Raw genomic sequence first — 24,597 nt, 5'->3', positions numbered from 1 at the left:
ATGTATGTGTGACATAAGAAACAGAGATTTGACTTTTGCCCCTCATTTCCTATCACACAGCTCCTAAAACCCTGGGAATTTTAAGAAAACCTAAAACCCTTGGAAATGGTAAATGTTTTTTCTTATGCTAGTGAGATGACCAGTGGCTGGGGGCTCCTGGGTAGACTCTGGGTGGAGGTTGGTTGCCAGGGGAACCAACCAGGTGATTAGAGAGTTGGAAATTTCATCCCCACCCCAACTACCAACTTTAGGGGAGAGAAGAAGGCCTGGAAATTAACCTAATCACGAATAGCCAATGATTTGATCAATCATGCCTATGTAATTAAGCCTCCATAAAAACCCAGAAGGACAGGGTTCAGAGAGCTTCCAGGTTGGTGAACAAGAATGCATCCACTTGCCAGGAGGGTGCTGATCCCCAAAAGTCCAGGAGGACAAAAGCTCCCATGCTTGGGACCCTTCTGGACCTTGCCCTGTGTATCTCTTCATCTGGCTGTTCATTTGTGTCTTTTAATACGTCTTTTGTAATGAACCAGTGATCTAGTAAGTAAAGTGTTGTCCTGAGTTCTGTGAGCCATTCTAGCAAATGATCAAACCCAAGGTGGGGGTTGAAACCTCTGATTTACAGCAGGTTGGGTCAAAGTATAGGTGACAACTTGGACTTGGGATTGGCGTCTGCAGTGGGGGCAGTCTTGCAGGACTGAGGCTTCAACCTGTGGAATCTGCTATCTGCAGAGTTGAGTTAAATTGTGGGACACTCGGTATCTGCAGTGAACTGGGTTATTGCTCCGTGTGATAAACCCCCTACACATCTGGTGTCAGACTGAAGTATTCAGAGTAGACTGGAGAGGAAAACAGTTTGTTTTTCCTATTCAGTACTTAACACCACAGAACTGTACACTTAAACATAGTTAATTTTCTGTTATGTACATTTTACCACAATTTTTTAAAAAACAAAACTGTAATCATCCTACCTGTATTTGCTCTTTTCACTTATTAGGATACCATAAATGCATGCCCATGTTAGTAACTGTACTGTGTCTGATCATTTTAATGCCTGAAAAGTATTTGATTATATCAATGTACTGTAATTGATTTCACCAACCCTCTATGGTTGGGCAGTTAAGTTGCCTCTGATTTCTCTTTCCTAAAAAGACACCATATGATTCAATCCTGTGACATACTAGGTCACACTACATTCCTTTGGACTCACTGTGGTCATTCACAAAGATTCTGAAAATCTGACACTAAAATCAGAGAATATCATATTTTTTCACCATTAAAAATATTTATTAACTACTTGTATCGGTAATATTTTATAATTAATAAAAATATGATTAATGCTTAATATAACATGTTTATAAAATGTCTGCACACTTTTAAACTTAACATGGATGATAAAAAGTTAAAAGTGCTACTAACCAAACATGACTTGATAGATAATATTCAGAATATTTAGCAAGAGGCTGACAGCACTGAGAACTCAGAGGACAGACGGATGGAACAATGGGCCAGGCTGCCCAGTACCCACCAGCCAACTATTAGCCCTGACTAACCCCAAAGGAACCATTTAACTTAGGAGTATCTGGCTGAGTGGGCGTTCTAAAGTAAAAGTTTCTGGAGAGGCCCTATCTTTTGTTGATTGACCAGAGGAGGAGTATATTTGGGAGGAGAGGAGTCAGACTCTGGACAGGTGAAGTGTGCTCTCCCCGTGGGACCTGTAAGTGGACAGTCCAGAGGCTCTGTTGGATAAACTGGTCTAGAGCCCAGGAGAGAGATCTGGTGTCCAGATGTGTACTTGGAGTTCAGGACGCACAGTTGGTCGCTGACATCCTCAAGAGCAAGCCTTCTCAGATTTCCCTGGGCGCTGCCTTGCTAAGTGGCAGATTCAGATTCAGCAGGTTTGGGTGGATCCTGAAATTCACATTTTGGACAAGCTCACAGATGAGGCCTATGCTTGTTCACAGACCACAGTTTGAGTATCAAAGCGTTCTTTCTGCAGGTCGGTGGAAGACAAGAGAGATTAGGACTTTGAGGAACCTCAATTTTTAAGGGAAGGTTAAGAAATGAGAAGGCTGCAAGGAAATTGAGAAAGTGCCAAAAAAGTATAAAGAAGTCCAGTAGATCTGTGGTCCCCAAGCCCCTGGGCTGTGGACCGGTACCAGTCCGTGGCTTGTTAGGAACCAGGCCACATAGCAGGAGATGAGTGGCTCTTGCTCGCAAAGCTTCACTGTATTTACAGCTGCTCCCCATCGCTTGCTTCACTGCCTAAGCTCCTGCCAGATCATTGGTGGCATTGGATTCTGCATTATGGTGATTTGTGTAATTATTTCATTATATATTATAATGTAATAATAGAAATAAAGTGCACAATAAATGTAATGCACTTGAATCATCCCGAAACCATCCTCCTCCCCCTGCCAGTCCGTGGAAAAATGGTCTTCCATGAAACCTGTCCCTGGTGCCAAAATGGTTGGGGACCATTGCAAGAGAGTACAGTATCACCAAAGTCAAAGAAGAAAGGAATAATACTATCAACCAGATAAGACCTTAAGAAGAGAGGTACTGTGCCTGTCTTAGCTTGGGCTGCTATAACAAAATACCCTAGGCTGGTGGCTTAAACAACAGACATTTATTTCCTTACAGTTTTGGAGGCTGGAAGTCCAAGATCAGGGTGCCAGCAGACTGGGCTCTGATGAGGGCTCTCTTCCCGGCTCGTAGACAATGGTGCTCTTGCTGTGTGCTCACATGGCCTTTTCTGTGCATGTGTGTGGAGAGGGAGATATTTTTCTGGCTTCCTCTTCTTACACTGACGCTAATCCCCTCATGAGGGTTCCACCCACAGCACCTCACCTAAACCTCATCGTCGCCTCCCAAAGGCCCCACCTCCAAATACCATCACCGTGAGGATTAGGACTTAAACATATAAATTTGAGGGGACACAATCATTCAGTCCATAATAGCGCCCATTGGACTTTGCAGAGTTCAAAAGGGGCCTCTCAGGTGTCTGGCAACAAGTTCAGAGGCAGATGTGATTACTTGAGGGCACACAGATTGCCCAAGACCATGTCTATAAAAACTATGACCTGTTAAGACTCTGAAATCCCTCCAACAGACCCCCCCCCCATCAGGAATGTTGAGTCCCTGGTTTGGCAGAATTAATATCTCCTGGGTACACGTGCAAAGAAGCTCCTTGAACAGGAATGCAAGCCTCAGACACTCACATCCTCGATACCCACCAATGTGCTAAAACACCCAGGGCACTAAAGACTGAACAGTCAGCCTCAGAGGGCTCTAATCCCTGCCGGCTGCCTGCTTTTTCTCTCTCAGCAACAATCCATCTTGCCTCACTTTGCAGACACAGCAGAAGTTCTGGTTGTTGAAACTGAAGATAAGTGCAGTCACAGATGCTTCTTATCCCCGTTTTCCCACAAGGCGCTCAAAGAAAAGGCATCTGGGTTCCCAAGTCCAAGCTCCCAGGCTTGTTACTGTAGTGATCACACCAGTCACCCTGCACAAAGCCCTGCTCGAGCTGCCCGATGGAAACCAGGCCTGCAAGAGCCTCTGGTTTCCAGCCCCAGCCCCGGAGTCCACCACTGGCTGTGGTAAACTGCACTCGGTCATCACACAGTCACCGCAGAGAGCTGTCACAATCAGCACCAAGACAGGAAAGGAGAAAGGGGATTTTTTACAATGAGTTTGATTTCAATTAAACAGCAAAACTAGAATTAAATAAACCAGGTACTGCCTTGCAAAGATAATAATATTTTATAATTACGGGGGTTTTTTTTGGCAAATCATGGCAACAGACCAAACAGAATGTCAAAAATAAGCTACCTCTAACATTCTAATTATAGTAATCTTGTTATCCAGGAATCTTAGCTATGTGAAAAAGGCCTAAAAGCTAACAAAATTGAAATCCTTGCAGTTTATTCAGAAGAACACAACCAAAGTGTCTGACTCATTTACTCTTAACTCTAGAGATAATTCTAACTGGCTTAGCTATTTGTTTTCTAAGGCAGGAGCAAATTGGAATGTCAACTCCGGGAGGGTGGGATATTTTTTTGTGGATTCTGTTCGCTGATGTATGCTTAGCACCAAGAACAGAGCTTAAGTGTCTGTTGAATGGTGGGAAAATGAACCCTAACGTGTCCTCAGGGATTTGGCCACAGCCCAGCCCTTCTGGGTGAGGTCACAACTCAGCTACCCCACACTTGAGCCTCCAAAGACTTTACAACCACTGGTTTAAATGCTGTGACAGACCATTAACTTGTAAATGGCTACTCTAAAGAACAGATGAGATTTCTTTTCTGAAAGTAAATATTCTCTGTGATCCTGTTTCCCCTGGTTATTTGATTAGCAACCCCCTCTTCAGTGGCAAGGTAAATGTCTACCTTATTTCCTGCCAGATTGTAAACTCCTTCAGATTTCTTATCACGGCAAATTGGTTGAATTAAGCTGGAAAGTGAAATGTTAGCTCGGTTCCTGGGCTTTGTACCCTTTGCTCCCTCCAAACTCAACTTCTCCTAGGCAGGAATAGAGTGTCTGAGTACTCGTTTTTAATCCCCTAATGCTACCTGGCATGTTGCAGGCACTCAATGGCTTCCAAGTTTTCAATTTGAATTACAACACTTCTTTTTGCATTAACGTTCTGTTTAAAGAGTTTCGTGGCCGTACTGAATTTCCAGTGAGAGCCAGGAATCCACTAAATCCATGGTAAGCAATGAATTCTTGCCAAGGCCCCAATTTAAGAAAAATTCAAATGTGTAAGAGCCATGTTTACTTGTTTGTTTGTTTAATTTGAAATGAAAATTGGGGGTGGGGGCAGAATAAAAATGTGCATTCGTACAACCTAGAATACCAGCTTTATTGAATAGAGGATGGTCACTACTTTTTAAATCAAGAAGTTCCTGTCTGGGCACCTCTGAGAAATAACGACACAGGGGCAGTTGGGTAGTCAGGACACAGTTGGGCAGTTTTCTGATCTTTGATATTTATACAGCACTTCACAGTTCACAGGCTGTACCCACTCTCCAAACAACTCCTCCAAGCACTGACTGCTATATTTCCACAATCCTAAAATAACATAGGTTATAAGTTACCCCACTATTAAAACCTTTCAAGAAAAATGAAAAATTAAGAAACCTACTTAATAGGTTAAATATGTGCACCCAATGCCAATCACATCTTATTTCAGAAACATGAAAATGAGGAGAAAAAAAAGTTCACTTTAGACTTGGGGAAAACAGACTAGACTCCTAACCTTGACTTGTCCAAAGTCATTTCAATGATTTACCTGCAGAACTAGGGTTAGGGTGTCTTTCCTCCTTCTTTGCACCAGTAGCTGGGCACCAGTAAGTGCAGACACTCGAAAAACAGAGATGAACAAGAGGCAGACCCTGGGCCTCTCCCCAGCTCTCCCCTGGTAAGGAGCTCTCTTTTCTGCTTGGGAAGTCAGGACGGTGCAGCACAAAGCCAGAGAGCACAAATAGCTCTCCATTCCCAAAAGGAGAGGCAGCCAGGGCACTCTGGCTTCTTTCTGTTGCTGCTACACTTGGGAGTGTCGTGGTCCCCAGAGCTCAGCATGCTGCAAGCCTCACGTGTCCTGTCTGGCTGCAGACAGGCACAGCTGGCTTCCCTCGGCGGTCTGTACCTGCAGAGAAGGTAGCCTGGGAGCACAGCCACCAAACTGTCCCCAGTGTAGGCCTGAGCTATGGGAGGCGGTGGGGGAAGCAGTATGTACTTCATCACCTCTCTAAAGTCTGAATTATCTTAGAGGTAATTTTAAAAATTCAGATCTGGAAGAAAAAGAAACCAAGGAAAACAAATAATGAACGTGCAATTTGGATTTAGAAAGATTAGGGTTGAAATCCAGGCTTTCCCATTGACCTGCTGTGTGACCTGGAACAAGTGACTTCCTGGGCCTGTTTTCCACCTACCTCATAGGGTTATTCCCAGGCTCTCCCACAAACAGCACTCTCTTTCTGACTCCCCCGCTGTCCCTGGCACACTTGATGTCACCTTCGGCCATGACCCTACGTGGATTACCCTATGTGACGAGGGTGATCCCACTCTTTTGCTTTTTCCTGTCATCATAACTAACACACCAGGTGTCTGAAATTACCTGGGGAAACACACAGGCAGAGAACAAAATAGAGGCATGCATTTTATTGCATACACTATGATCACAACAATAATTTTTTAAAAATCTATTTAAGCATAGTGGCAGTTGTTACATAGCTTCATCATCAATATTTCTCATGGGGGGGTGGGAAGAGTTGGGGGAGAAGTATTTTAGGAATTGCTGAAAGAATTATATGGGGATGTTGAGTCACATGAATGAAAGTTTTTTACCTTCACCTCAACTCTAAAACAAAGGTCCCATATTCACACTGTTTCAGCAAAAAACCAGTATATCCCACTTTATTTTTGCCATCAGTTTACTCACAAATTGTTTAAAGAGTATAGGAGGGGTCCCAGTGTGGGAGCCAGAGCCGTGAATAGAAAGCAGTTGTGTTTGAAAGACAAGCCCTCAGGGAGCCCCAGTGCACACAAGATTGAGAAGCCTCCCGAGGAGGAACTCACACTAAGGGGAGGATGCATTAGGATGCACAAGTTTAGTTTCTAACCAGGACTTTAGGACTAATGGGAAAGAATTGATGTGAGCTGGATTTCCTCAAAATATAGTACAAGCTGAACCACAGAAACACCATTTTCCTTGTCATTGCACAGCGGGGTCTGGGAAAAAAGCAGGTTACATCAGAACAATTCAAATTTTCTGAAAATATTTTATGATCCCAGGCATAGAAAGCACCATAGAAAGAAAAAAAAATGCTTATTTCCAAAATAATACTACAAGTGTGTCATTTTCACCATTCAAAAAGCTTCCACAATCAATATTCAGGCAATCTATATCTTAAAAAGTTCAGAGCAGCCTGAGCAACATAGCAAAATCCTATCTCTACTAAAAATAGAAAAATTAGCCAGGTGTGGTGGAACATGCCTGTAGTCCCAGCTACTCGGGAGGCTGAGGCAGGAGGATCGCTTGAGCCCAGGAGTTTGAGGTTGCTGTGAGCTAGGCTGACGCCACAGCACTCTAGCCTGGGCAATAGAGAAAAACTCTGTCTCAAAAAACAAAATAAAAAAAAAGTTCTAGTTCTTTGACCTAGCCATACTCCTTCAAGGAAACTATTATAACAATATAAGCCAAAATATGGAAAAATTCATATCACAACAATGTTCAAAGCAGAGCCATTTGCAACAGCAAAAAAATTATGTTCCCTACTTCCTAACTTCATACCTCACTGACAGGTCCTAAGCCTTGATACAATACAAATTGAGGCTTCTTCATGAGGTTCGAATGAGACAGTATATATGCAAGAATGTAATAAGCATTAAAGCACTAAGTATCATGTGTTTTATTTTATTTATTTATTTATTTTTGAGACAGGGCTCACTCTGTTGCCCAGGCTAGAGTGCCGTGGCATCAGCCTAGCTCACAGCAACCTCAAACTCCTGGGCTCAAGCGATCCTCCTGCCTCAGCCTTCCGAGTAGCTGGGACTACAGGCATGCGCCACCATGCCTGTTAGTTTTTTCTATATGTTTTTAGTTGTCCAGCTAATTTCTTTCTATTTCTAGCAGAGACGAGGTCTCGCTCTTGCTCAGGCTGGTCTCGAACTCCTGAGCTCAAATGATCCACGCCTGCCTCGGCCTCCCAAAGTGCTAGGATTACAGGCGTGAGCCACCATACCAGGCCAGCATCAAGTGTTTTAAAGCACATATCCACCTGTGTTTTACAAATCTCCTGTGCAGTTGAGTCCTAAACCAGTTAGCAAAAGCCAATCGATGGCAGATAGAAGAGCAACAGTTTGAAGTCCCATGACCAGCTGCCACTACTCTGTCACACAGGCCAAAAAATGGAACCCCTGGGTGAAACTGAGCCTATACCTGTCTGCTGCCCCTGCCTTTGAGCCTTAATGTTTCAGACCTCAGCTTACCTAAGATCAGAAATAAACCATTTAGTAGAAAGCACTGAGTATCAGTTAAGCCTCCAGCAAGCACCTGGAACATATGTGTGACCAACAAATGGAAGTATTATTGTTACTTTCTTTTTTTAGAGATAGGGTCTTGCTATGTTGTCCAGGCTGGCCTCAAACTCCTGGCCTCAAGCGATCCTCCTACCTTAGCCTCTCAAAGTGCTGGGATTACAGATGTGAGCCACCACACCCAGCCTAAATTATTATTAAATGAATAATTCACATTTGTATAGCTACATAGAGTTTATATAAACAGCTTTCAATTCCCACAAGAATCCTGTAAGAGAAAACCAAGGTTCATGGAAGCTGGCAATCTGTCCAAGTTCACACTGCTAGCAAATGCTGAAGGTGGGGACTTGATTGCCAGCCAAGGCTCCTTCCCCTTGACAAGACTGTCTGAATCTGACAATAATGTCCTCTAGCCTCCTCTGCATCGTGGACGTTGTACTATAGCTGATCCATAACATCCAGGCCACCCGAAATGGTTAATCAAGCACCGTGGTAGTGCTGTTCTCCCTGAAGGTGATGGGCTAATTTAAGGAAAGGGCAGAGACCCAATTCTTACCAATGCTGTGAGGAAAAGTCTTTTGGGAGCTTCTGGGAAAGGCTTCCTCACTGCTCAGGAGACATGAAGACGTGGCCTCTCCCCTTCCACTGGGGGTTTCCTGCCTCGATGTGACCCTTCAAAATGTTCTAGTCATCTTGGGGCCATGAGTGGAGTCAGGCTGAGAATGAGATCAATACACAGCAGGGATAGAACCAAGAGAATCACAGAGAACCACAGCCAGTGCCCAGACATTTCGCTCCTGACGTCCTACTATGTGAGGGAATTCCCTTTCCCACTACTGAAGTCAGTTCAAGTTGGAGTTTCTGCTCCTCACACCCTAAATCATCCTACCTAATGCATTTTCTACTCATGCCACCTACAAATCAGACCTGGTACACATATTCTGTCCCTCTGCAGCAGCTCCACATCCTCAGAGGTAGGGCCTTCTGAGCTTACACCAGATCTAACTTTGAGTTCCTAGAAGCCTGTGTGGGCGGAGAGAGAAGGAGACGATGGGATGTGCAGCTGTACGAAGGGAACACATATTGCTGGTTTCCCACCACACGGCGGACTAACTATAGAAGCAGGGGACAACACACTGAGCCCCACTGACGCTTGCGGCCCCTCTCCCACGACCCCCACCCCCACAAGTCATAAAATCTTCACATCTGGAAGCCTGATGATCTGCAGCTGCCGCTCTCTGCCCAGAGTGTCATACTGCACATCACCCGGGGAAAGGACAGAGGGGGAGAAGGGAGGGGAGGAGACTTCAGCAGGGCACGCAGTCTTTTCATCCCAGGGTAATAATGATGATCTGGCTAATGCATCCAAAGCTACTTGTGAAATGTGTTGTTTTGCCAATTCATACTTCAAGTTCTTTTTCAAAAACTGCAGTGAAAATGTAAGCTGTTCAACTGTTCTTTGACAATGTTCTACTGAGACTATTAAGGGATTTTTATTGTATGCCAGATACCAGCTAACCTTTTGTATCTTTCCCTATAACCACACGCACTTGAGCTGCACCTTCCTGAAGTCCAGACCAGTCCTGAGGGCCACCAGGCACCACCCGCCAATGAGAGGCAGGGCCTTGTCGACATCCACCCAACGTCTCCGCTGGGCTCAGTGAACATCTGCCTGGGAAAAGGTAAACTCAGTGATTTATTTTAACATGGTTTAATCACAATATTTTTTATTAGAGACTTTAAAGGTAATTAATTCTATTTCATCTAAGGCAAATGTCTCTTCCTCCACTTCTGCTTAAAACTGTTAAAAACGAAACTGAAATTTCACCTTAACATAGCCTGCATCAGCAGCCAATTAGGTATACTATCATGCAAGAATTTATTAAGATTGCAGAATATGCCAGGAAGATTCTGAGATGCCAACTTGTATGCATCAGTCCATTTGAAGTTTTAGTGGGACCTTCATCTCTAATAACATTAGAGCACATAGTTGTCTAAATTTTATCTTTTTTTTCAATGTGAAAGAAGTCAACCTGAAGAAGTAAAAGGGAAAGAAAAAATGTGTAGGGTTTAATTGTTGATACAATGACCAGTCCCATCATCACTTAACACATTAAGTACTTTTTAACAAGTATCTTATTTATGAGCACTTATTTATTGTTTACCTGGGTACTTTGACCTTTTTCTGAGAGTGTTTATGAATTTTTAAATTAAGCTAATACACTGTTGCCTGGTGATCCTTGTGACGAAGTTTGCCACAGCTGGCCAGCATCGAGGGCAGAGTCTGTGTCCGTGAAACACAACGAGCCGCAGAACCATGTGGAATGGAGACCTGCCCCCAGACCTCCGTGGGACCACACCCAGAACCTAGCAGTCACCGTCTTAGTTCCACAAGGGAGAACTAAAATATGGGGGACATGTCTGGATTTTAAAAGTCAAGAAACCCCAATACCTCCTAAATTATTTTATGTTAAAAAATGCCACCATTCCATTCCTAATGCTTGGCTGTCTGCACTGCCAAATCCGCTAGGTAACCACTCAAGTTTCTCCTCACATTGTGTATCTCCATATGCATATAGAAGGGGCCCTAGAGGTTTGTGCAGCATGTAGGGTTTTCAAAGAGAGGAAAAATGTCCTTGGCTGGTTTCCATGCCCTGTCCTCTGACCCCATCAGGCTACCCCCACCCCCACCCCCACCCATACACATATATACCCATGCGCCAACTTTTTTGACAGGTATGCACAAGCATACATGGGCAATATGCAAAATTCAAATATTTAATTTGAAAAGTAAAATTCATTGACCAAATTGTGTGTTGGATTAACAGAGAAGGGTACCTAACCCAGCATAGCTATAGAATTTTATCTATGACCCATCTCACCTCTCTCTATAAACAACCTCCCAGGGAGGAACATGGCTTGAACCAAGTCTCTATACTGATAATTCTCAATCTAGCTTTCTTGCCCTAGTTATATAATTGCTCCCTTTGCTCTCCCCACAGGCACCAAAGTTATAAAGTTAATAAGACCAAAGTCTTCCCATGCTCTTTCAACACAGATGCACAGTAGTAACTAGAAACAATTAGGAGCTGCCAGAACATAAACCAAATTTGGCAGGGAAAGAGAAGCAGAAACTCAGAAACATGTGGCCCAGTCATTTACAAATTTGTTTTAGCCAAGAAATCCTTTGTTCAAACAAACCTTACTTGGAAACCCAATATGTGAAATCCAGAATGCACACCTGCTCAGGTTGTAGAAGAGGCCACCAGAAATGAGCCCTAAGCTGAGAGCTGGACACCTTCCACCCCACCACCCTGCCACCATTGTCCTTATGCCCTACCCCAGCCCCTCAGGTGCTCCCTGAAACACCCAGAAATCTGCAAAATATAGCTCAAAAACTGCTGGCCAAGATCCATAAAGATGCTACTTTCTGTTACAGAAATCAACAGTTAAAGCCTAATTTGGGAAAGCTAACTGGTAGGTGAGAATTTACATGAGTATTAAAAACAAAATAAGAAAAAATGTCTTTAAGATGAGGCCAGTTCTGAGTAGTCCACCAGATCAGTGTTAGGGTCTGTGTCAGTTACCTTGCCACATTTCCTCAAAGGCAGTCAATTCTCATGATAAGGAAAAACCTAAAAGTAACCATATTTTGTTGAAGTCACATAGGGCAAGGTTTAAACTTCTGGCTTTCTTATATAAGAGTCCTATATATAATAATATCTTTCTGATATAAAGTCCTACATTTTAGGTCCAGGTGTGATGGCTCATGCCTGTAATCCCAGCACTCTGGGAGGCTGAAGCAAGAGGATTCCTTGAGGCCAAGAGTTCGAGACCAGCCTGAGCAAGAGTGAGACCCCAGCTGGGTGTGGTGGTCACACCTATAATCCCAGGTACTCAGGAGGCTGAGGCAGGAGGATTGCTTGAGTCCCAGGAGTTTGAGGTTGTTGCAGTGAGCTGTAATGATGCCACTGCACTCTACCTGAGGTGACAGAGTGAGATTCTGTCTCAAAAAAAAAAAAAAAGAAAAGAAAAAAAAGTCCTACATTTTGAAAATCTATTTTGATACAACGAAATAAAAAGAGGAAGTACACAGAGAAAGTTTGAGCAGTAAGGCTGACAACCCAATCAATTTAAGGAAACATATAATGAACAAGGACAAGTTATTTTAGAAGAAATAGGTTATTGCTGAAGAGCAAAAGGCCAAATTATTGTCCTCAACAAATATACCTATATGATACCCCACTCACCAAAAACATGAAACAAGTTGGTCAATTTATTGGTTGGTTGACTGTAATTATACTGATTTGGTTATTTTGACATCATATAAACATAAGCTTAGTGAATTCCACAGAGGGGAAAAATTAGTGAACATTCATTCAACCCTTAGGGAAAGCTTCCATATATTGAATGGACCCTGAAGAGACAATGAAAAAAAAAAAGCATCATATTTATTTTTTTCATCAGATATGTTAAAAAGATACCATAACAATCATTTGTTTCAATAAATTTTTTTTTGAGGAAGCCTAAAATTGTTATCACCTATCAATGGTACTTAACCCTGGCTGCACGTGAAATTCACAAGGGAGCTTTAAAAACTGCTGATGCCCTGACCCTCTCTCAGACCTACTCAAGCAGAAATTTTGAGGGTGGATCCTTAGCACCAGTATTTTTTTCCTTCCCCAGGTGATTCTAATGTGTAGGCAGGGTTGAGTACCATTGATACAGAGTCTTGAATCATCTGATTTATGGATACTAAGTTGTCACGTATCAGCCTGAACAAACCACTTATTTTTTGATAGCACTTATGCCTGCCAGTTTGGGCTACCCCTATTCCTAACTATTAATATTTAATAATGATGATTAAGGCTGGGTTTTGATAGGTGTCTGGTTGGCCCATCTCTGATTGAAGAAGCAGCACTCTATTCTCTCTTTAAGGCAGATTTAGCTTTGTTGTGAGTACGGGTTTTTGTTTCTTTGGTGGTTCTTCCATGGATTATAACTGTGGTGGTTTGAAGTTACAGATTCAGAGAGCTGAAACTGCTATTTCAAGAAACACAACAGGTTTCAGTAGATAAATATGAGCTCACTCCCATGAAAGTATTTCATCAAGCAAAGTAAAATTACAAAAACAGGGCCAGTTTGCCCCAAAATAAGTAATTATGGTCCTAGTTTGTATATGTCAAATAAACCACAAAATGGTGAATTGTGCTTAGGAATATTTTGAAAGATTACAGTCTACAAATGTTTGGGGTAATAAATTTAAGTATTGATTAAAATGTTAAGTAGTTAACATTTTATGTTGCTACTCTGTTTACATATATGAGCCAGGGAGCCATAAGACAGAGTCTGGAAGAAAACAGTTCTGATTTTTATCATGATTTGGAAGCTTAGAAACTAGGTTCAGGTCACCCCTACAATCTTAAGTGACTAATGCTATATCTGTAGGATGCTCATAAACATGGAATTTCTCTCCAGATGCAGAGAGATGAGCTATTTTCAAGACATACTGGGTACCTCAGAAATTGAAACATTAGAAGCTCTCTTAAGTGAAGCAATCAGAAGTCAGTAAAAGCAGAGAGTCAAAAAGTTAATACAATATATTTAAAACATTTTATTTCAATTAGTATCATAAGTAAACAGAAATTCATTCATTAATCTTTGGATATTGTGGCCATGTTTGGATTGGAGTTCCATATTGCCTTTCTTGGTTAAACTACACCCAGATTTCCTGCTTCCATTTCTTAAAAATGGAACAGGACCTTAACAGAGTTTGTTAAAAAAAGAAATACCTGAATGCAAAATCTTTCTAGATATTGTTACTGTACTTTTCCAATCTCTTCTAGCTGTCTATGCCACACCTAAGTAGTAGAGGTTGTTCAAGTTGCCTTTTTAAAAGCTTTACAGTTCTTTCTTTAAAATTGAGATGAAATTTGCATAACATAAATTCACCATTTTAATCATTTTAAAGTGTACGATTTAGTGGTTTTTACTATATTCACAATGTTATATAGCCATCAGCATTATCTAATTGCAGAGCATGGCCATCACCCCAAAAAGAAACCTCATATCCACCATCAGTCACTCTCAATTCCCACTACCGCTATTCCCTGGCAACCACTAAGCCACTTTTTGTCTCTATAGATTTGCCTATTCTGGACATTTCATGGAAATGGAATCATACTATACCTGATCTTTTGTAACTGGCTTCCTTCACTTAGCATAATGTTTTCAAGGTTCATCCATGTTGCAGCATGTGTTGATATTTGTTTTTTAACATGGCTTAATTTTATGGGCCCATGTGGCAATCAACTTAGTTTTTCTAGAGATAGCATTCTTGATTTGGCACTCACATTACATTAATTTATGCAATATTTAATTAAATTGCAAAATTACAGCATAAGTACAACTGGCATAAACAGGACTGTGACCAAACACCACCATAAGCATGGCCTTGAGCTGGTAAGAGCCAAATATACCAATTTATTATGATGAGAACTCTTTGCCATAGTGGTCTCTGTGTCTGAGCAACAACCAGGATGTGTTTCAGAGGGAAAGGATGTTTTCCACAAAAATAGGTATATCCTTTTGCCTCTCTAAAAGCTTTACCACACTACTCAGCGTTCAAGGAGCAGCTCAGATATGTCCTCCTCTATAAAGTCTTCCCTAACCCTCAACTCTTCACAGTGCCTCTCCTTCTTTTTAATTCCAAAGTGCTTATCTATCTCTTATGGTAGTTATAACTGGTATGACAGCTAGTCACACAATGTCCTCTCTTCCACACAAGGCTAGAAGCTGTTTCAGTGGCAGGTTCTGTGTCTTTATATTCCCTCCTGCCATGAGCACCACAAAGGAGGTGCTCAAAGCACAATCTTTACACAAATCCTTACACAAATCTTTCATAAGGACAAGTTCCATAAATATTGACTCAGTTAAGAAATGAATGAACACACTAATTAAATAATTAATGGCATGCAAAGTCCTACCTGGCTACAGCCACTGACCCCACTCATCAATGTGAATGAAGGAGGGTTGAGTATCTGGAGTATCTGATGGGAAGGCAAATGAAGAAAAAAATCAAATACTCCTCTGAGTGCCTGGCAGACATCGGAAATCGTGACTTCATCCTCTAAGTGTTTAACCAACCCAACCTTCAAATAGGACATTGTTAGATAAGGACACTTCCTGATGTCCTTTGATGTAGAGCAAATTAAAAACAGAGACAGAAACACATCTTTCTGCTAAAAAATTTCCCAATGTCTTCAACTGTGGATTCAGTTTTTCTCAAATTATTATACCACTTCAATAGGTGCATTTTTAGATATACTAGAGAGGCACTCGTAAGAAAATGGCTTCCACATTGGCAATTTTTAAAAGCAAAGCAATTGGTTAGGTAGGGAATGAATAAACAACCCCAAAAGCTGCACTGAATACTTTTTTTTTGGCAGTATGTGACTGAAAAACTGCCAAGTTCATTTTGATAAGCCTTTGTTAAAAACAATAAACATGCCTGAGCTTGCAAACTGTGTCATTTTGAAGAAAAAGGAATTGAGAGAATTAGAAAATGCTTAAAACTGGAATGTCTGATTAAAAAGAAAAACTACTGTGGTAACGGATTTACCAGTAAGTCACAATACTGTAGCCTATGAATATGGAAGAGGAGAGAGGGGACAAAATGTAAAGTGAGACAAAATAAAAACAGAACAGAACACCATCTTCATAAATAAATTAAATGCTACATCTTACAAACTAAGGCAATTACTGTCTCCAATACTAAGATGGTAGCACTAATACTTTTAAGAAAATGAATCTTCCTACGCTTCATTTAGTCACCACAGTGATGTTCCTGCAATAAAGGAAATGTAATTTCACGGACTCCGAATGAACATACATTAAATAACCAAATGTGGGAACCGTTATTCACATACAGGAAAATGTCAGTTCATAAATGTCAACGTAACTCCGTCTGAGTTTGTTTCTTATTTTCCATAATTATATTAGTAAGATAGGCAGAATCATGGGATTGGAACGAAGACAGTTTGGAAGATTCATTTCCCTCCTTTAGGCAAAATTGAAATTCTCTTCTATCTGCCTAATAAAATCTTGGAAAAATTCTAATGAATAAATTGTAACCTGAGCTCCACAAGATCAGTTCTTTGTTTTGTGTATTGACACACCCCAAATACAGCACTGGACACATAGTAGACACTCAATAAATATCTGGTAAAAATGAACTAAAATTAAAAAACATTAAAAATATGCAGTGCAGCCATGCTAAATAGGTCAGTTTGAAATTCTTTTCTTAGTTCTAAGTCATATTGTTAATCACAAAAAAAAAAATGGTCCCCATAAAGCCACTTTTCTCATGCTGGCTTCAACACCATAAAACATGCCTTTAGCTCTCACTAATTATTAGCATGGAAAGCTGAGACTCAGAAGAGATTCCAGGGACAGATGAGGGTTGACTTATTCCCATCTATTTTGATTACTTTTCTTCTTCTGGGGGTTCACCTGGAATGTATCTACATATTCATCTTCATATAAGAAGAATTCAAAATATTACTTAAAATTAAGGGTTTGCATTTTTTTAAATCATGCTACTAAAACAATTTAACTAAATCAGCTTCTCTCATCTATTTCAGGATCCCACCTGTTAAACAAAAAAGATAACTAAAAAATAAGAACAGACAACTGATACCATTAGGGGATTCTAGTCATATTATTTTTGTCCAGAATGCCTGGAGGCAACATGCTTTGAAAACTGAACTAGGTGGGAATGATAAGGCCTGGGCTGCAAGAGGGTTTGAATTTAGTAGATGGTCTCTAAAACCCTTTCAGTTTCTAAGATCCTGTGGTTATAAGTGATCAAATCAAATCAGTTACTACTACTCCCTTCCAGCCTTCATTTCTTAAATAGACTTGTGGACACCTTGGGGTGGGGGTGGGGGGTCCAACACCATTAGCCCTAGTTTGGCATGACATGTATGGGTGGGTGGGGGGGACAAACTCTGCAGGGAGCTGATGATTTGAAAAACTAGTGAGTTCGGATACCTGTGGACACAGTGTGTGTCTGGGTTTGGCAGGCCGGAACATTCTCCCCCTGGGTTAAACTGGCTGTGCAGCTGGAGCGCTCAGCTCTCAGCAACGAAACAGGTGGGATGAACTAATTAGAGGCTCTTCAAAATGGAAGTGTTTAACCAGTGTCCTAGCAGGACCCAACTGATTCAACATTAAAAAGAAAAAAAAAATTGTATGAGGTTTAGAACGCTGAGTTGTGAAAAACGAAGACTAACCAAATAGCCCCAGGACTTAACTGTGATTGTGCTTTAAAATTTTGCTGCGAACACTTGTCTCAGTCTGCGAACACTTGTCTCAGTCTGCGCTACAGGTATCATCACTGCTTTTCTTTGTGGACAACAAGCGAACTGAGAAATTAAGTCCAATCTCTTTAAGATTTCGAAACTGGTGTTTTTAATATACCACACACGAAAAATAAATATTATTGTCTTGGGCGGGAGGTGGGGGGGTGCTGAAAACAGAAAAGAGAACAGAAAGGCGATCCCTACTGCACCGGGACGTCTGCATTTGGGAACCACAGGAGCTGGAGATCAAAGCTGCTCCCTCTCCAGCCACCTGCCCAGACACTCGGCCGGAGCGCCGGCTCCACACGGACAGGGCGAGTGGGCACGTGTCTCCCTACCGACCCAGCAGGCGCGGCCAGGGACCCAAGTTAGGGACGCAGACTCGCGGCGCGGGCTGGGCGCTGGGGCGGCGGAAAGAGAATGGAGCCCAATCAAGCCCAGCCCCCGGGGCTCCGCTGCCCCGCCGCCCTGCCTCGAGGGATGCGGGTGTCGCCTGAGCCACTGAGCCCTCGGCACAGCCGAGTCGGGCAGTGGGAAGAGGGTGAGCGGAGGGAGCTTCCCGGCCTGAGAGCTGGGGATCCGGGCGCCGGAGCCGTCGGCGATACCGCGCCCAGGACAGCCCCGGGGGGACCGGGCTCCCGCGCTCCGCAGCCGGCCCAAAGGGCGCAGACCACCCCACGCCCCGCCCGCCCCCCTGCTACTCCCGCCGCTACCCCAGCCCCGCCGCGTCCTCACCTCGCGGGGACCGCTGCAGCCCTGCCAGTAGCTCGCGGACATGCCCCCAGGGCGCGCCCACCGAGCCGCGTCCCAGCGCGGCGGCCCCTTCCCGGGCCCCAGTCGCCGCGGTCCTCGCTTCCGAGGGGCGGGGAGCGGACCGGGCGGAGGCGCCGGCGGGGCTGGGGCCGGGGGCCCAGCGGGCAGCGCCGGGGCAGGGGAGCGGCGCCTGGAAAATCCCGGAGCTTGGCCCCCCCGAAACGCACGGGCTCGCTCGCCCCGCCGGCTCCGCCAGGGACTGTGCCCGGCGGGCGAAGGGGATTTATCGCTGGGATCCGCTCTAAGGGCTGCGGCTCGGCGAGGGGTGAGGGGCGCGGGGGAGGAGGGACGCCGCGCGGTTATGTAAGGCATCGGCCCTCCGTGGCCCGAGCCAGATCCCTCGGGGACTGCCCGACCCTCGCCGGGAACACCGTGCAAGTCCCCGACCTAGGCAAGTCGAGGGGCCCCGGTGTATCAAAAAGAACTTTTCCCTGCAGGGTCAAAGAACACGATCCCGAGAAGGAATACGAGGGCGGCTTTAGGTGTATCTGGCAGGGATCCGGACCCTGCCCGCCGCTCTTTCCCATTTCGCAGCACAGGAAAGCCAAGCGGCAGGGTGCTAATTAAAAGCTTTGTCTCTTGCGGTCATGTGGACCTGGGTTCAACTCCCCTGAGAAGTTCATAACCTTGGGCCATTTACTTAACTCTCTGAGGAAATGAGTGAGGTGCGGGCGCCCAGAACATAACCCAATTCCCCAAACGTTGACTTAGAGCCTGAAGAAGCAGCTGCCACAGTCTCCAGGAGGTCCCACACGTAAGACAGGTGCCAGGTTAACCTTTCTGCAAAGTACTCTCGCCATGAAGCGTGGCCTCTGAACTGACAAGGTCTCACTCCAACTTCTCGGAGTGGACATCCTTGCTACTCCAAGAGTGGCCCGTGGACCAACAGCAACGTCATCACTCGGGAGCTAGTTAAAAACGCAGAATCTCAGGTCTAACTGCAGAGCCTCGAAGTCCCAATCTGCATTTTCATCAAGATTCCTTGGTGAATCGGATGTGCATGAAGATTTCAAAATGAATTAGACTTTTTGGAAAATTTGAGAACGGAACAAGGAAGCTACTGAACAATACAGTAAGGCAATATTTGCCAAGCAGGACCTTAGGGTGTTTTTAAAATAGGCTAGTGAAGTCCTTCCTCATTTTACCCTCTGGCTGTTTTGTCTCTCCCCTTCATCTCAGTTTCCTGCCCTTTAACTATAAATCTGAACTTAAGTCCTATTTTTCACTTGCAAAAAAACTCTACGTTAGACCTAAGTGATGATTAGCGAATATATGTTTGAAACACACAAAAGCAGGAACAAATAAGCTTGTAAAAGAATTCATTAGCATTGAAAATGAACCTATAAATGCAAAGGCAGCAATGAGCCCTGAACTTTCAGCTGTGAAGGTCTTTAGGTTAAAGGCTTGAATACCTTTGCGTTCCAGTAAACTACTTCTCTTGGTTAAACATTGCCTTGTGTGGCAAATAAGTTCCATTTTTCATTTAAATAACGTAGAACAAGCAGTTCTTTTAAAAAGTTTAGGAGAATAGAAAGAAACTTCACAGGCTTCCTTCCATGTAAGTCACACTCAGAGGGGCTCTAGCAAAGCCCAAGGCAAATATTTTGTTTATTCTAGTCAATGCTGCGTCATTGTTGTTTTATTCTAAGAGTGCTCAGATTTCGTGTGACTGATTCTGTCTCTGCCAGAATGATTTCCGTCCTTTAAGAGTCCAGTAATTGTGGGTTGATGATGATGTTAAGCGTAATGTGGATAGGCAGTGTCCCGTAGAGAAAGGTCACTTCCATCCTACCCCTTTGGGGTTCCACACTCGAGACTATTGAAATAGCTGCTGTCCTGGGGGTGGGCCTCATGGAAGTGGAGGAGGGAGATAGATGTGGGTGAAGGAAAGCAATCTCCTTTTGCTGAAGTTGCAGGGTTGAGGGAACTGGGAGGGGGAGAAGAAAGCCCATCTGCTCTTGCTGTACTGTGCAGGAGAAAAGCAAAGGTGGAAGCCTAGAATCCAACCTGGGCGGAAAGGGAAGATGCAGCATTTCTCCTAAATAGCACTGTCCAATAGAACTTTCTGCAGTGACAGAAATGTGCTGTATTTTCACAGTCTAACACAGCTATGAAATGTAGCTATTTACATTTACATTTTAATTAATTAATGTTTTTTTTTTTGCTTGCTTGTTTTTTAATGCTAGTCTGTCGCACTATCCACATTTCAAGCATTCCATACCAACATGTGGCTGGTGTCTACCCTACTAGACAGCACATAAGACATTTCCTTCATCACAGAAAGTTCTACTGGACAGTGGTGCTTAGAGGCCAGGATTTTGGTGAGGAGGTAAGCCCAGAGATCCAGCTTTTCCAAGTCCGAGTCAGAACCTCATCTGTCCAAAGGCAGGTAATGGAATGATAATTGATCCTACATCATTGAGTCCTTGAGAGTCAAAATGAGATCATCTATGGAATGTATTTAACGCAATGCCTTCCCTACAGTAAATGTGCAAAACAATTAATCCATATTAGTATTAATAATCTTTTTACATTAAAAAATGGGGGGTTGACAAAGATTCTTTGCTGGGCCAAACTTGACCCAGGCTTCTGAACCTTCTCCTGGGCCCATCTGTGTATTTCCTTATAAAATCCAGATTTAGCAAAGAACCCTGCTACGTCAGTTTGGCAGTAACCTCCCTCTCCCTTAATATCTGATCATTCTCAGGTCCCTCATCCTCTGTCATCTTTCAGGTGATATCTAATCACCCTGACCTGTCTTTAGCAAGACTCTTGTTAGGTTGGCTTAGCCAGAATCTCCCTTACTCTTAGTAATTTTCATCCTCTGACCCTGCCCCCTGTTCCTTGGCTATAAATTCGCACTTTCCCGTGCTGTATTTGGAGTGAAGGCCCATCCTTCTCCCCTACTGCAAGTCTCCGTTGTAGTGGTCCCTGTACCTATCTCGACAGTCCTGAATAAAGTCTTCCTTACCATGCTTTAACAAGTGTCATCGAATAATTTTTTTCTTTAATAGGGGACTTGGCATTATAGATTTATCATTATTAGTTAAATAACCTTTTGCTGATGCGGTCAGCTGATGTACTACCTCAGCCCCCATTAATAGCTGTGTTCCAGTTCTCTCCCTTCCTCTTCCTCCCCACTAGAGTTGAGCACTATGTGTACTCTGCTGGCCTGGAGGCACAGCATATTTGGTCAAATCCCTACCATTTGTACCCAATAAATAACAAGTATGTTAACTAAAATCATATTGAACCATGGTTCTGTGGAATTAATTTACAGATGAGATTCTAAGAAGCATGACACCTTAGGGTACATCCATTATGAAAGGAATTGTTTGTTCCCGTTATTTGGGCAAACAAGGATGTGTGGACTCAGCAGAGAGAAACGAGAACATTGGCTCCAGATGAGTAATATCTGGGGTATCTACGTCAGAATCGAAGCTAGCCAGGTGCAGTGGTGCAGACCTCTAGTCCCAGCTACTTGGGAGAATGAGACAGTAGAATCGCTTGAGCCCAGAAGTCCCAGGCTGCAGTGTGCTATGATCATGCCTGTCAATAGCCACTGCACTCCAGCCTGGGCAACATAGGGAGACCCTGTCTCTAAACATTGGAAAAAAAATAGAAGCTACCAGAAGGTTGGGAGTTGTGGATGAAACCTTGGGGCTTTTGCCTAAATGAAATTTGAAATTTTATTCTCATGACTAACTAAGATTTTAAGGATAACTACAAACAGCATAAATAAGATGCAAGTATCTTATGCTGTAGCTATATAGATTAGGGCAATACATGGAAAGATAAACAATGAAATTCTTCCCCAGACACAAAGAAATATACAGTTTTGAATAACTGTCTTCTCAAACTCCTGTTTAACTGACTTCTTTAATAAGATCATGTCCTGTGGGCATCTTTCAGATCCCAGTTTCTTTATTCTCTTCCTTAGTTCCTTTTTCATCAGTCACCCTTTTCTTATGAGCGTTTTCTTAGAAGTTCTGTTCTCTGTCCCCCTTTCATGACTCTGGCTAGCACCTGCTGCCAGAGGCAATGTCTTTCCATTCCAAACCTCCCTGTGAATTCCAATTCTTGTTGCCAGATGCCCAGGGGCGTCTCATTTGTGTTCTCCCTGCACCATCACTCCAATTTTAATGTATCAGAAATTCAAGTTACCACTACAGTCTGGTTTTAGCTGTCCAGGCACTCTGAAGTTTCTCTTCTCCAACATCACTGCCTTGGTCTCTTGTGCTGAAATTCCCTCATTTACTATGACTTGAAGCTATATAATCATTTTAATCCATTTATCTTCTTGCTGGTCACGGTATATCTGACAGACACTGAATCTGGAACCGGAAAACTGAAGTAACAATCCCATTTCTACCACTTCTTAGCAGTATAAACTAAGCAAATTTCTTAACACCTACCTGCCACCACCAAGCCTCAGATTCCTCGTCTACAAAGTGTCATTAGTAACATCCAAAAAACTTGGATTGAACAGCTATGTATCCCAGCCTCAGTACTAATTAGGTTAAACTCTGGAACCCTGCACTACTGATATTTTAGACTTGATAATTCTTTGTTGTGGGGCTGCCCTGTGCACTGTAGAATGTTTGGCACTATCCCTGGTCTTTACCTGTTAGATGCTGATAGTAACCCCCCTAGTTGTGACAATCAAAATTGTCTTCAGACACCGCCAAATGTCCCCACTGGTTTAGAGGAACACTGGGAAGAACAATAGTACCTTCCTCTCTGGGTGCTTTGAGGATTACATGAGATGACAAATTCAAAAGCAGCTGGCGCAGCCTGACTGGGGTCACCATTTGCAGAACGTGGATGTCTTCTCCGTCATGAAACTCTGTCAAGGTGAGGTGTTCTCTGAAGATCACAGATGGAAGAACATCTTTAGAAAAAAATTCAATTTAGATTGCATTGTTCTGAATTATTATAATATGCTAGGAAATAACTTTGAGTTTAAACAACAGTAAAACAAATTTCCTTTTACATTGTCTTAATAGTTTTATCTCCAGATTCATCCTCTTTTATGCATGGATCACTAGAATTCCTGCACTTCCTTTAGTTTCTCTCCCTGCCCAGCTATACGACTCACCTTCTCACTACTGTTTGAGCCCCTTTCTACTGGAAACTGGTGGTTCCTAGTCCTCACATTTACTTCATTGGAATGGAACCCATTTGCCGGTTGGCTGAAGTCCTCTTCCAACAGCCTTTCTATCCATCCTTCACTATCATGTTCCTCAACACTAACTGTCACTCTCTGTCACACCCTCATTCTTGTTCTGTGAAGTCACCGTGCACATTCCTGTCCTGTTCTTTCACCCGAGCTCTTTCCCATGCCTGGACTGCCCCTTCCTCTCTCTTTTCTGCCTGCAGAGATCTGGCAACCTTCTGCAAGGTCCAATTCAAATCTGAACTTCTACTGATGTCTGTAATTTCCTTTGAAAGGAATAAACAAAAATAAGATGATCAATGGTTAGAGGGAAGGATGGATAGATGGATAGTTAGATGATAAAGCAAATTTAGTAAAATATTAAATCTAGAATCTAGGTAGCAAAATATAGGAGTCCACTATAGAATTCTTTCAACTTTTTTCTGTTTACAAATGTCATAATAAAATCAAAAGAAATAAAATCAAAATAATAAGATAAAATAAAAAATAAAATCAACATCCCAATTTCTCCACAAAGCCTTCCTACCCAACTCTAGTAATAGTCATTAAAAACCCAAGTTTAGGCCTGAGGCAGATCTGAGTTCAAGGCTCAGCTCCACCTCTTGCTAGCTGGGTGATCTTGGACAAGTTACATAACAACTCAGAACTTCAGTGTCCTCATTTATGAAATGAGTGTAATAATAACACCTCATGAGTGTTACATAGGTTAAATGAAATTTATACCTATAAGGTGCTTAGCACAGTAGCTGAAGCATAGTAAGTACCCAGTATATGTTGGCTGAAAATAAAACAAATACGAACACTCCTCTCCTGAACACATAGAGTGTATGCTATTGGATGGCAGGAATCTCCTCTGTCTCATTTATCATTCCCTCAATGTCTGTAGAGTAGGAACTTAATAAATCTTTGCAGTGAGTGAATAAATGTTCCTTACGTATCACCTTTATTTTTACCTCTGTTGTTCCTCCTCTAGTAGACTCATTCAGTTAGTATTTATTTATTTATTTACTTATTTATTTAGGGACAGGGTCTTGCTCTGTTGCCTGGGTTTAGTGGTGTCATCATAGCTCGCTGCAATCTCACACTCCTGAGCTCAAGAGATCTTCCTGCCTCAGCCTCCTAAGTATTAATAGGTGGGACTACAGGCACATGCCACTGAGCCCAGCTAATTTTTCTATTTTTTGTAGAGATGAGGTCTTGTTC

At 42.9% G+C, this 24,597-nt stretch overlaps 1 protein-coding gene across 1 annotated transcript in view; it reads right to left on the bottom strand.

Moving 5' to 3' along the window:
- Nucleotides 1-18,730, bottom strand: part of SLC16A12 (solute carrier family 16 member 12) — a 74,084-nt gene extending 55,354 nt beyond the window's left edge. Inside the window, exon 1 of the mRNA XM_045568081.1 lies at nucleotides 18,141-18,730. The gene's annotated coding sequence lies outside the window, so the exon portion shown is untranslated. The remainder of the gene's footprint in view (nucleotides 1-18,140) is intronic.
- Between the last annotated feature and the right edge of the window lie 5,867 nt (nucleotides 18,731-24,597).

This window comes from Lemur catta, chromosome 14 (assembly GCF_020740605.2).
Source record: "Lemur catta isolate mLemCat1 chromosome 14, mLemCat1.pri, whole genome shotgun sequence".
Taxonomy (NCBI): Eukaryota; Metazoa; Chordata; class Mammalia; order Primates; family Lemuridae; genus Lemur; species Lemur catta.
The sequence above is the reverse complement of the archived record's forward strand: the minus strand, read 5'-3'. Positions and strand labels throughout refer to the sequence as shown.